This window comes from Miniopterus schreibersii (genome assembly GCF_964146895.1).
Source record: "Miniopterus schreibersii genome assembly, chromosome: 1".
Classification (NCBI taxonomy): Eukaryota; Metazoa; Chordata; class Mammalia; order Chiroptera; family Miniopteridae; genus Miniopterus; species Miniopterus schreibersii.
The window spans coordinates 145,632,033-145,645,350 of NC_138101.1; the positions used below are offsets into that span (position 1 = coordinate 145,632,033).

Consider the following 13,318-nt stretch of genomic DNA (forward strand, 5'->3'; position numbering starts at 1 on the left):
ATATCAATGTGGCAAGAATATGTACTCCTGTCATAGGAGGTGCTGCAAGTCACCCGGCAACAGGGGGCAGAAGGAACAACTGCATACAACAATATCATCTATGACAGTAGCCTTGTACGCAAAGAGTCTTAAGAGAGGATTCCCCCAAATCCTTTACCTCTCCCTTTGCCCTGTCTACCAACAGGCCTACACAAAAGGGGGTGCAGAGGAGATATCAAATTCGCCTGTCCAGCCACACTAGGTCTGTGGAAGGTAGAGTATACAGTGTGAGAGAGCCTGGGCCTTCAGGCTCTGGGAGATGGGGGATGGGGAGATGGGGGAAGGGCGGCAGAGCAGCCCCAATTCCTCAGCCTGCGGAGAGCTCAGCGTGCTGAGTGAGTGAGGAAACCAAAGGCTGAGGGCCTACGCTCTCCTCATGTCTGTTTGGGACTCTAGGACAAGATCAATTCCCAGATGGCCTCCACCACAACGCAGGGCACAGATACAGTGGCCCAGTGTTGCAGCAGGGCTGGCAGAGAAGAGCCCGAGGGTGAGGTTTCGTGAGCTCCCAGTTCCCATAAGGTACGGACACTGAGAGATTCCAGAGGGGTGAAGTGGGCGGCAGATGCAGCCGAGACTCTGGGGTGCGCAACCAGTAGAAGCCAAAGTGAGGCCCAGTCAGGCAGAGGCCTGCTGGGTTCTGACCAAGCAAACTACAGCCACAAATTTCAACCATGAATCCCTGCAGAGCAGCCGGCACTCAGGTGAGTGAAGGACGTTTACCCTGAGACCCAGAGACAGGCCCTTCATTTACGACACTATCTCAAGGGACTGTCTGAATTTCTGCGCCAGTTTAAGTTTTCAACTAGATTAAATATTTTGGTAATTTGTCTCCCCTTCTAATCAAAAGGCTCCTTGGGATTACAAATTCTTTAAGATTATGTCATATTTTTTTCATACTATAGCATCCAATGTTTCTTGTAATGAATGAATAAGTGGATGAATGAGTCATGAAATACTCTGCCTCGATGGCCTGCTCTCAGGGAGACTTGAACATGGGAAAAACAAAATTGATAGCTGATGTTTGTGTTAAGTGTGAACCTTCCAAACAGAATTCCTGGCGTAATTTTAGACCGACTAAATGAGAATGAACACGTGTGATTGTTATAACACTGAATTTTTAAAAATTAAATGAAATTAATTTTGTTGAACTGTGGGGCCAGGGGAGGGACACAGGGGAAACTGGTGCTATAAGATGATTTGCATAACGAAATACTACACCCAGAAACAGGGTATGGAGGAGAGCAGAGTCACAGAGCCACCTCATTCTCTCCTACTTATATTTACTGGGGGCAACAGTATACGATACAACTGAAAACACCTAATGCTACTGCTACGATTTGTTATGTAATTTGGCACTACTCTGTGGGAATGCTTAATGTGTTAATGACTCCAAGGCCCTGGGTGAATCAAGCAAACATGGATTGGCTCAGTAAAATTTCTAGCGCCCTGAAAGCTTCATTCTCAAGCTTTGTGGTAACAAAACCCGATGCTGGGAAAAAGCGAGCATGTTTCACCTTCCAGGTCTAGTTAAATGCTATCATCACAGGCAACTCTTCCAGCCAGCAGATCTCAGGAACACCACGAAGGCCACTCCATGCTTCAAAAGAGAGAAGGTGAGGGAGGCTGGTGGCAAAAGGTTGTCATTGGTTCGACTCAGGGGAAGTCGGAGGGAGATTCTGGAGTCTTCTGTCTCACCGACACTAGAGGTTACATGGGAGGGAGGAGGAGGGAAGTGCTGGACGAGGGATAGTGAATAAAAGGTCATAAAGTCTGAGACAGGCGGGAGGGAGAAGACTGGCCTGGAACGAAATAGGGAGAAATCTACTCTCTGTTAAAATGGTAAAAAGTTCTTACTTTAGCAAGTTGCTTTAAAGGTCTGACAAAGCATTCTTATGACAAGTTTTCCAAGAGGCTGGTATAAAAAATGAAGAAAGGAGAACCCCCGAAGCGCGCAGGAGGGCTGTTAGTTGGATGAAGTGTCCTAACCAGAAGTCCCCGCAGGCTGGTGAGACCCACATGCCCACAGCCCGGGGGAGGGCTCCGGGCTCCCGCACACGCGGCCGCCCGCCCTGGCTGACAGAAGCAAGGAGGCCAGGCTGCGTCCATCACGGCTGTCTTCGAATTCCTTGAAATGAGCAAAAATATAAAGTTCTGTCCAGGGCCCCCTTCCACAGGAAACAAAACAACTGTGGGTATTATACAAAACCAAACTTGATCATGTTCATGCTCTTTTGTTGTATTTCATGTACTCCCATGTTTGGTGTTATTTCTATGGTATTCTCCCACCACCTTACACCTTCATCTGCCTTAACTTTACGTTTACCTGAATGTTACAAAGACATCAGAGAAACTAAAGACATCTTTCGTTTTTCTCAAATGATTACTCTGCCCTTATTCTACAGAATATATGGCCAGAAGCAGGCCATACTGATCAGGTCTTTTGGAAGCTTTTTAACATTCCAGCCAGCCAGAAAATAGATCATTAAAGCCTTTCAAACTCATGATAAAAAACAAATTCTCTTTTAAGAGGAGTCTCAATAAATATCACGAACAACACTTCTCATACAAGCCTCTTTCTTAATACGGCATGAGTGAGCTCCATGCTTAATATTTTAGTGTATTATAATTTGCATTGTGTATATTCCACCGAGGCTTTCATTTTCCCATTATTTCCATTTGCTCTGTAAGATTTCTCTCTCAGAAAACTACACAACAATTCTAACATTTAAAAATGATTTTAGTTCTGAGTTAATTTCAAAAGTGGAAAGAAAAAAGACAAATAGAATATAATGAGGAAAATCATAGGCACTGCAGGCAAATTCCTTGAGTTCAAATTCTGGCTCTGACATTAATTCTTGCTCTAGGTGACTAGTTATTTAATCTCTGTAAGCCTACCTTCCTCTCTAATATGGGAGAAAATAGTTTGTCCCTAAGGATTTATAAGAATTAAGTAAGATCATCCATATTTAGGGCTTAGTACAGTGTCTGAAATTTCCTGAGTGTTCAGTAAATGATGATCATGATTCATTCTTACATATTTGATCTGGAGTATAAATTTTCCTATGCAGCATTTATACAGGAAAAAAGTGGGCCACAGATACAGCATATCTAATATTGGTGGTCAGATAGATGCCAAGGGTTTGCCTGGTCACATGGGGTTCTGGAATTTAGCCAGGCTGCAGACTAGAAATGATTACTCTTGTTTCCTTGGCAATAGTCCGGGTATGAAAAAGATCCCGATTTTGATAATCAAAAGTCACTGAGCCTTTTGGCTCCCTGAGCAGCACCATAGCGATGGGCAAGAACAAGCACCTTACGAAAGGCGGCAAAAAGGGAGCCAAGAAGAAAGTGGATGATCCATGTTCTGAGGAAGATTGGTATGATGTGAAAGCACCAGCTATGTTCAATATAAGAAATATTGGAAAAATGCGAGTCACTAGAACTCAAGGAACCAAAATTGCATCTGATGTTCTCAAGGGTTGTGTTTTTGAAGTGAGCCTAGCTGATCTGCAGAATGATGAAATTGCATTTAGAAAATTCAGGCTAATTACTGAGGATGTTCAGGGCGAAAACTGCCTAATTTCCATGGCATGGATCTTACTGGTGACAAAATGTGCTCCATGGTAAAAAAATGGCATACTATGACTGAAGCTCATGTTGATGTCAAGACTACCGATGGCTATTTGCTTGATCTATTCTGTGTTGGTTTTACTAAAAAATGCAACAATCAGATTCGGAAGACCTCTTATGCTCAGCATCAACAGGTCTGCCAAATCTGTTAGAAGATGATGGAAATCATAACCTGAGAGATGCAGACAAGTGACTTGAAAGAAGTGGTCAATAAAAAATTGATTCCAGAGAGCACTGGAAAAGACATAGAAAAGGCTTGCCAATCTATTTATCTGCTCCATGATGTCTTTGCTAGAAAAGTCAAAATGCTGAAGAAGCCCAAGTTTGAATTGGGAAAAACTCATGGAGCTTCATGGTGAAGGTAGCAGTTCTGGAAAAGCTACTGGGGATGAGACAGGTTCTAAAGTTGAATGAGCTGATGGATATGAGCCCCTAGTCCAAGAATCTGTTGAAAATTCAGACATTTAATGGTGATGAATAAAAAATCTTATTTGTGGGGGGGGAAAAAGTCAATGAAAAATATACTCTTCAGGCAGGAGTCTAATTGAATCTGCTCTACTAGAAAAGTACAGTGTCGTAATTTACCACAATAGAGCCTTAAAAGATCATCGATCATGCAGGGATGGCTACTGTTTATTAAACACTGCTTTTTCAGCAAGGTAATTTATTTTTTCAGGCCTTCTAGTTAGAATAATTTGACTAGTTACTTATATGCTTTGTGACCCTGACAAATAATGTCTCTGTATTTTCCCACTTGGCTTACGCTCAAATTCACAGACTTCTAAAGACTGGTAAACAGAGTTAAATTCCTCTCATTTTCCACCTGCATTAACACCTGTTTCTGCAGCCTTTAATTTTGCAATAAGGGATTATAAAGAGAAAGCAAAGCTCCCTTTCATACTCCTATGGGAGTTAACGGGCTTAGGTGCCCATCTATCTCAGGAAAATATTTCCCCCTTAGTTAGCACTGTTTGGGGCAAGGAGAGGTATGGTTTGCCTGGTTCCCTGTCCCTCCACCCCTACCCCAACCTCCACACTGAATCCTCAGTGACTTTAGCTACTTTCAGGTTTCTTTCTCCAGCCTTTGGGACACTCTTTAGAGGCTAGGGGAAGAGGGGATTTAAGAAGCCCTAGTCCAATATTGATGAGTCCTGTATCTGGCTCAGTTTAGCTCTAACCTAGCAACTGGTTGCTTGTAATGAGGAGTCCATTTTCCCTGTACTCAGGTGAGAGAACTGAACTGAATTTCTCCTTTGTTCCCTTCTGTACCATCCCCCCTCTTGGTTTTTAAGGCCCTCTATTGGCTTATCAAAATAATATTAATTCTTGTTAGATTCCTCCTCTTGTCCATTTCCATATCTGCTGAAGATCTTTTCTTACGTCCAGAATTGTGGAATTCCTCCCAGCACATGCAACAGGTTTAGACTTTAGTCCGAGCCCCTGCAACCACGCTGTTATAGTTGACCCTGGGCTAGTGGAGATACAAGATATGGTATCCGTACCTGGAGGACGCTCTACACAAACCTGTGGTTTAAAATTTTTGTTGTCTTGCCATGTTGTGCTGACAAAAGTCCATACAGATTCTTAAGGAACCTACAATTGCTAAGCAATGAAGTCAACCTTGGAACAGGTCACATATCACAAATTTTGAACACTTTTTATACACTTGGAGCATTATCCTAAGTGCTGCACTGATGATGTAAAGGAGCAATCCCTCCAACTCTGCACGTGCATGACTGTCGGTGAGCCAAGCACACAGTATCCTGGCTGACTGCGACTCTGGCATTTGCTGGAATGTCTTTTGCCAAATTGTTCTTGCACTTGTTTGAAGGTGTCAAAATGTGTTTTACCTCCTAAAGAATATTTGATTTTCTTGTCCTAAGAATGTCTGTTGGTTATCATCTGCCTACTAGTGTTGTTAGTGTGCTACAGAGGTAACAGGATTTGGAGACCCTGTGGGATCCACACTGTGATGTGCAGTTATGTGGATGCTTCCCGGGTTAGAGGTTTGTGTCTGACGGTATTCTTCTTTGAATCAATACCAATTGAACAATGTTGATCCTATTTTTTAAAAATCTCTATTTTTAAATTTATATATCATAAAACCTGTGCAGCCCTGTGCCATTCTGAGGCATCACAAGAAGGTGATGTCAGTCAGGTTAGAGTTATTTTGTCCTAAAGCCAACTAAATAGAATGACACAAAAATGTCCTACGCGTGTTCCTGACAGATCGCCCCCATAGTAAGCCTTCACTGAAGGCACCGCTTCGATGGACTAAGTGAGAAATGTACGCTGACCTGAGAAGCCTCTGGCCAGGGAAACTGCGTCACATGTCACAAAAATTAAAGGAATCTCTTCTAGTACAGCATTGCCTGTAACAAGCAGTCAGAGAGCACTTGTCAACAGGATTAGAACATCAGAAATGCCTGACTCTAACTCTGGGTTTGTCTCAAACATAACCACCCTTGAACTGTGTGAGAGGAAGAGGGGCCCTTGCTCCTTTCCAAGGCTAAACTCATTGTTCTGTCTCCTCCAGAACTAAGTCCTATTAACCAGTCCCACTCTTCCCCATCACTCATATACCTGCTCAACATTTTTCTACCTTTAAATTAAAAAAACCCTCAAACCCCCAAACTCCTCCTTGTATCTCATGTCCCTTCTAAATGACTGTTCCTGTCTTTGAAGACATGGAGGACTGGTTAAGATTGTGGGCCCTTAAAGCTGGACTGCCTGGGCTCAAATCCTTGTACCCATGTGGCTGTGTGACTGTGCTAGTTACTTAACCTCTCTGGGCCACAATTTCCTCATCAATAAAATGGGGATGATCATCATGCTTTATCACAGTTATTAAGAGGTTAAACAAGGTAACACATGTCAAGCATGCAGAACAAAAATCAAACTCTAGTTTTTATATATTCTTGAACTCAGTAGTTTGTAGATTCTCTTGGATTTTTTTCTAGTAGAAAATATAAATCCTATTATCTGTAAGTAATGACAGTACTTTTGTTTCTCTCTAAGCCTTATACTTTTTTGTTTTATGGATGGGCTCCTAGTAGAGTGGTGGTAGCAGCAGTGCTGGTCAGCATCTTTATCTTCCTCCCACCTCTTCCATCACACTTCTGTTTCAACGGACACTTGATCTACTATGTCACTAACAGATTCTGTCAAAGGCCATTAATGACCCCCTTGTTAAATCATTTTCCCTGTTAGGTACCAGTCAACATTAATCACTACAGTTTCTTTTAACTCTTGTTCCCTTTGCTTTCAATAGCACATGCCCTATGTTCATTGCCCACCGTTCTGAATGTTCTCAGACTCCTTTGATGACTATACTTTCTCTGCCTGCCTCCTAAATATAACTGCAACACATACTTTATTTAACTCACACTACAGCTCAGATTTGGAAAGAAAAATAAACTTCCTTTATTCTGTTTAGACCTAATTTGACTTTTTTCCCAAACCTACACTCACTGATTAGTGGGGAAAACATGGCCTGACATTCAATACAGCTTAAGGCATAGACTTACCCAAAACTTACAAGACTGTTAGGAAGAGCTCAGCCTCTCCTGGATCACTCAGGCAGATGTGTCCAGGAAGCCATTCATTCTCCTCCGAAATGATTACAAGTAGCATTACTGAATAATTAGCAAATTCCTTACTTTTTCCTAGATACTTTTCCATTTGACCTTAGATTTTTAGACGGCATTTATGGCAAGGACTCATTTTCCTGTCACGTTGTCTTTTCTAATATGAGAAATGGCTAATAAGTTATGACAGATGCACTGCCCCCTCTGGTGTATCTTGTATTCTGACTACGCTCAAAAGATTCATACCAAAAGGCTGTTCAACCCACATCGACAATAGTTAAAACAATTTAAATAGGCAAAAAGAGAATGGAAAAGTGGAATAAAAAGTTGACTGTGTTTATGTACATATTTATATATACATATATATATGTCCTTTAAGCTCAACATGGAAGAATAGATGATTTGTTAAGAAATATCAGTGACAATAAAACTAGTGATAAACACTATTCTTCAGCAGACAGTAATATAAAAGGAGGAACAAAATGGAGATAGGAATGGTTAGAAAAAGCATTCAGATGCAAGAAAAGGGCAAAAAGACGAGTAGAAGGAGAAATTACTATTTGTCACCCGCTCTCTTTGTGACTATAATGCTGTTATATTCTGAAAATGAGAACAGCTGGATTTTTGTTGCTGTTAATCCTCACTCAAGGATATTTTTTCCATTGATTTTTAGAGAGTGAAAGGGAAGGGGGGAGGGGAGAGAGAGAAAGAGAAAGAAACATTCATGTGAGAGACACACTGATTGGCCGCCTCCTGCACGCGCCCGGACTGGGGCCCGGGAATCAAACCTGCAACCCAGCTCCCTGCCCTTGGCCGGGAATTGAACCGAGAGCCTCGGGTCTGCGGGCCGACGCTCTCACTACTCAGCCAAACCAGCCAGGGCGAGAGAACAGCTGGCTTAACATCAAGTCAAAGCACTACTACCTCACCACTGGGAAATACAGTCGTCCTTCAGCTCACGATCAGGGCCTGAACAGGGTCTGTTGTCATTTGTCACTGTCACAGAGAAGTCAATGGAATTATTCTATTTCCCTTTACCTACAACAGTATCGTCTCTTTGCTACTGCCATTACTCATAGCATCGTAATGTTACATTAAACTATATTTCAGAGCTCAGCGTTGCAATAATTGATTATAATAATCAATAATCTCCCTGATTATTTTAGAAACACCCAACACCTGGCAAATGCCTTGCACAGAGCAGGCACTCAATAAATAATCCCTGAATGAATGAATGAATGAATGAATGAATGAGGTTCTTTCATTGAAGAAAAGACAGAGGTATCTTACTCTTCCCTTCTTAAATGTTCCCCAGAAGGAAAAGATTTCGGTACCTTTAGTTTAGCTCTGACTAGAGACCAAGTAGGAGATAAGTCAAAGAAAATAAAAAGGGAAAAAAGCAATAAATAGCTACAAATGTACTAGAACATTACACTAAGAATGGAGGTATATAAACCACACATTCGGTAAAAATAATTTTGGAAGATAAATGATGGAAAATTTGTTATAAGCTTTACTGCTCCAAGGACATTTCCATATATGGAAATTTCTACCTATTTCTTTAAGGTTAATTCAACATCTAATTACCAAAGCCAATTCAAGGCAAACGGAGAAGTACAAAGAGCCACACACAAAAGTACTGGCTCAAGAGGCTAAAATTAATTCAATTTTCCAATTTTCCTTCTGAGCAGCTTTCCTGGTGTTTGCTAGCTTATGCTAACATAGATTCTGTTGGCTCTGGAACTGAAATACAATGTTGGCGTAATTACTTTCCTAAGAATAGCAATGGTCACTACAATTTTTCTAAGCAGTTCCTAACCTCTACACATTTTTAGTGTTTGCAAATTCTTGGAAATAACACAATGCAAAACGCTAATTCTTGGAAATAATACAATGTATAAATTTAATACATTTGGAACTTGTGTCGTTAGCCAAGTTCAATTTCCCTTTAATTCTAAAATATCAAGAACCAGAGCATCCATGCAGTTCAAAAAAAGATGACCCTGTAACTTTTCCACACCCATGCCGGTCGGAACCATTCTTAAGAAGACATGTATTCAGATTTTACTATAGGTGTCTAGCATGCAAATACCATCTTTACTGTGAGGACAACAACTTTTTTGAGATGTATTTTACATACTATAAAATTTTAAGTTTACAATTCAAAGGTTTTTAGTACATTACAGGGTTGTATAACCATCTCCACAATCTAATTTTAGAACATTTTTGTCTCCTCTAAAAGAAACCCCACATCCATTAACAGCTAACTCTCATTCCTCTCAACTGCTAAACCCCTCACCCCTGCCAACCCCTGGCAACCACTGATCTACTTTCTATCTTCTATGGATTTGCCTATTTTGGACATTTCATATAAACGGAATTATACAATATGTGGCCTTTGGGGTCTGGCTTCTTTCACTTAGCATGTTTTCAAGTTTCATCCATGTTGTAGTATGTATTAATGCTTTTAAAATTTATACATATAAAATACTCCAATATATGGATATACCACATTTTATCTACTTCTCAGTTCATAGACATTTGGGCTGTTTCCACCTTTAGGCAATTATAAATAATGCTGCCATGGATATTTGTGTACAAGTTTTTGTGTGGATGTATGGTTTCATTTCTCTTGGGTGTATACCTATGAGTGGTATTGCTGGGTCATATGGTAACTCTATGTATATTTAACATTTTGAGCAACTGTCAGGCTATTTTCCAAAGTGACAGTACCATTTCATATTCTCACCAACATATATAAAGATTGAGTTTTTCCACATCTTCACAAGGCTTGTATTGTCTATTTTTTAAAATTATAGCCATCCTGGTGGCTGTGGAGAGGTATATCACTGTGGTTTTTATTTTTAATTTCCCTAACAACTAATATTTGAAAATCTTTTCATGTGCTTTTTGGCCATTTGTACATCTTATTTGGAAAAATGTCTATTCAACCCTTTGACCATTGTTTAGTGGTATTTTTTTATTATTATTGGGTTATAAGAGTTCTTTATATATTCTGGATATAAAACCCTATCAGTTATATGTAAATACATGCAAATATTTTCTGTGGGATGTCTTTCCACTTTCTGAATGGTATCATATGCAGCACAAACGTTTTTTATTTTGATGAAATCTAAAGTACCTATTTTTATTTTGTTTGGTATCATATCTGTACTAGTTTTTACTATAGCTATATCACTAGAAATCCACTGCTAAGGCATTTATAGTTCTTAGGGGAAAGGCAGCATGAATTATTGCTATTGCCTGTAGATTAAAAAGTTGGGTCATTTAAAAAAACAAATTGCTATAGTGCAATTGACAGGGAAACCCTCCAAAAAATGGCTGAGATGTGCCATCAGCTACTTTTTAATAATCTATAGAAATAAGGGAGGAACCTGTAGACTTGAAATCCACAGACGATATGCAATACTTATTTTAGATATAGTTTTAACCACTCTCCCCAGACCCCTGACCAGAGTTGCTAAGAAGTAGATGACTTGTTTTTTTTTTCCCCTTCTCCCTGAATCTATACCACCCTCTGGTAGATGTTTCCACATGCCTTAAAGTTGCCCAAAGAAGAAAGGCAAACAAAAGTACAAGTAGCCTGGATAAACTTCTAGCTGGACAGTGAGCTCCTAAAAAAATAGATAATTCTTAATGAATAAATGACTAGCTTTCCTCCTCCATTCCATACTCTAGCCATTAGAAAGTCACTGTCAAAACCTTTATAAACAATAAGTTTATAAATAATGCATTTGTTGAGATGTAGAAATGAAAAATGACAAAACCAAATTAACTGATTTATCAACTAGGCAAAAAAAAAAAAAAAAAAGACATGGACATTAGTTTTGTACCACACCATAAGGAGCAATAGGTAAGACTAAAATGCTTTTCCTTCCTCCCACCTCTGCATTTACAAATCCTTCAGTCATTCAACAAATGTTACTTAATACCTAGTGTGTGCTATATGTATGTAAACTAAGAATACATAATCCCTGACTTAGGGCCTGCAATTACCTAAGATCAAGTCAACCTACTACTTCCTTTATGAAGCCTTCCCAGGGTCCTCCAAATTGGAATAATCTCTTCCACTACTTATTTTGGATAGGACTTTACCAACCCCTCTATGGGAAAGTTATAGCCCTCTACTTTCTGACAGAGTTGCTTATAAACACATCTTGTCCAGCACTGAACTATAAACTCCTGCAGGCAGGATCTGTGTACAAGTCACCTTCCTACCACCGTATCACCCTGTACCTGAACACACAATAAAGTTTTGTTGAGTGAATGAAATTTAAAAATAATCAAATTTAGAAATGCCAGTAGAAGATTAATATACACCATATCTTTCACACACAAATTACATACATGAATTGTTAATGCAGAAGCTTATTACCTTAGCCTGGAATACCAGCTATTCTAGTTTCCATATAAATGTTTCCTCTCCTCTTCAGCAGTATGCCAAAAAGGGGGTGGTTACATTTTTAGAATATTTCAACTTAAGTAAAAGAAACTCAGAACACTAGAAACAAAAATAAAAAAATTATGGGGAAGTTATAATTGAGGGATATCTGATGAGTAAAGAGTATTTCTCTTTTTTCCTAGAATTTAGAAAAACTTTCCTCAAATCTACCCCAAATGGGCAACAGACCCATAAAGCAAACAATTAGACACTAAATTGACTACCTCTCATTGACTATGAAATGCAGAAGTCATCTTTCACTCTTCCCCCATCCTTCATCTCCTACTTAGTTTACATATTCAGCCACCTTTTAAAAAACACTTAAATAATTTTTTTAAATTTTAGAACAGTCTTAGAGATAAATAAATTTCTTCTTCTATTATTAACATATTAGTATAGCACATATGACACAATTAATGAACCCCCATTTCTATACTATTTTCAAGTAAAATCCATACCTTATTCACATTTCCTTAGTTTTAACCTAATGTGTATTTTCTGTTCCAGGATCCCATTCAAGATACCACTTTGCATTTTATAGTCATGTCTCCTTAGTCTTTTCTTCGCTGTGACTGTTTTTTGGAATTTTCCGTTTTTTTGAAACCATCTTGACAGTTTTGAGGAATATTGGTCAGGTATTCTGCAGACTGCCTCTCGGTTGCAATTTGTCGGAGGTCTTCCTCATGATTAAACTGGGGTTATGGGTTTTGAGAGGAAGACCACGGAAATATAGTGCCATTCCCATACCATGGCAGAAAGGGTACATGTTATGGACATTACTTGTCACTACTGACATCAATCTTCATCACTTGGCGAAGGTGGTGTTTGTCAGGTTTCTCCACTAACGTTACTCCCTCACCGTGACCTTTCCATGCTGTACCCGTGGAAGGAAGTCACCACGCACAGTGCACACTAAAGGAGTAGCGGGGTCTCTGTTCTACCTCCTTGAGGGCAAAGTTGTTACATAAATTATTTTGGAATTCGGCATGGGAGATCTGTCTGCTCATTTCCGTGAGGCTCAGCATGACCCAGCTGCCAGCCTGGTAATCCAGTCGCTTTACTTTGCTTTTCATAGCTTCCTGCTTCTCACGTCTTTTTCCCTCAGTCTCATTGTTCTGGGTTGTTCCTCCAAATAAAGCTTCACTTAATTCAGGCCTTAAGCTCTGGCTCCTAGACAACCCAGGCTAAAAACAGCAACAAGGCCAAAAAGAAGTAAAGGAAAAAACTTTGGATTAGTAATTGAGACACACTGATTCTAATCCTTCTATAACTTGGCTCTATTAATTAGCTATTTGACCTTAAGCAAGTAACATTGTGAAATCTGTAAAATGGGGTAGGAGTTAGAGGAAGAGAGGCTGGTCTAAATGACTGCTGGTTGCTTCCAGCTCCAATGCGTTAGGATCCTCAGGATTTATACAACCCAAAGCCTCAACCCATTAGAACATGGGTCAATGGGAAAATTATGGAGTCCTATTATATCCCAATTCATTTGACCATAGAAATAGTTTGGACCAGCCTCATGTAATACAACTATAACTGAATCTTGGGCAAAGTTCTCTTGGCTCTGAAACAGGCCATTTTCATTACTACCAGCAGC

The 13,318-nt window shown here is 39.8% G+C and overlaps 1 protein-coding gene and 1 pseudogene across 5 annotated transcripts in view; one reads left to right on the forward strand and one right to left on the reverse strand.

Moving 5' to 3' along the window:
* FRMD5 (FERM domain containing 5) overlaps nucleotides 1-13,318 on the reverse strand; it is a 249,552-nt gene that overhangs the window by 123,299 nt on the left and 112,935 nt on the right. The window lies entirely within an intron of this gene.
* On the forward strand, nucleotides 3,323-4,126 carry LOC308563350 (small ribosomal subunit protein eS1 pseudogene; annotated as a pseudogene). Its single transcript has one exon. The product of its transcript is annotated as a small ribosomal subunit protein eS1 pseudogene (transcript).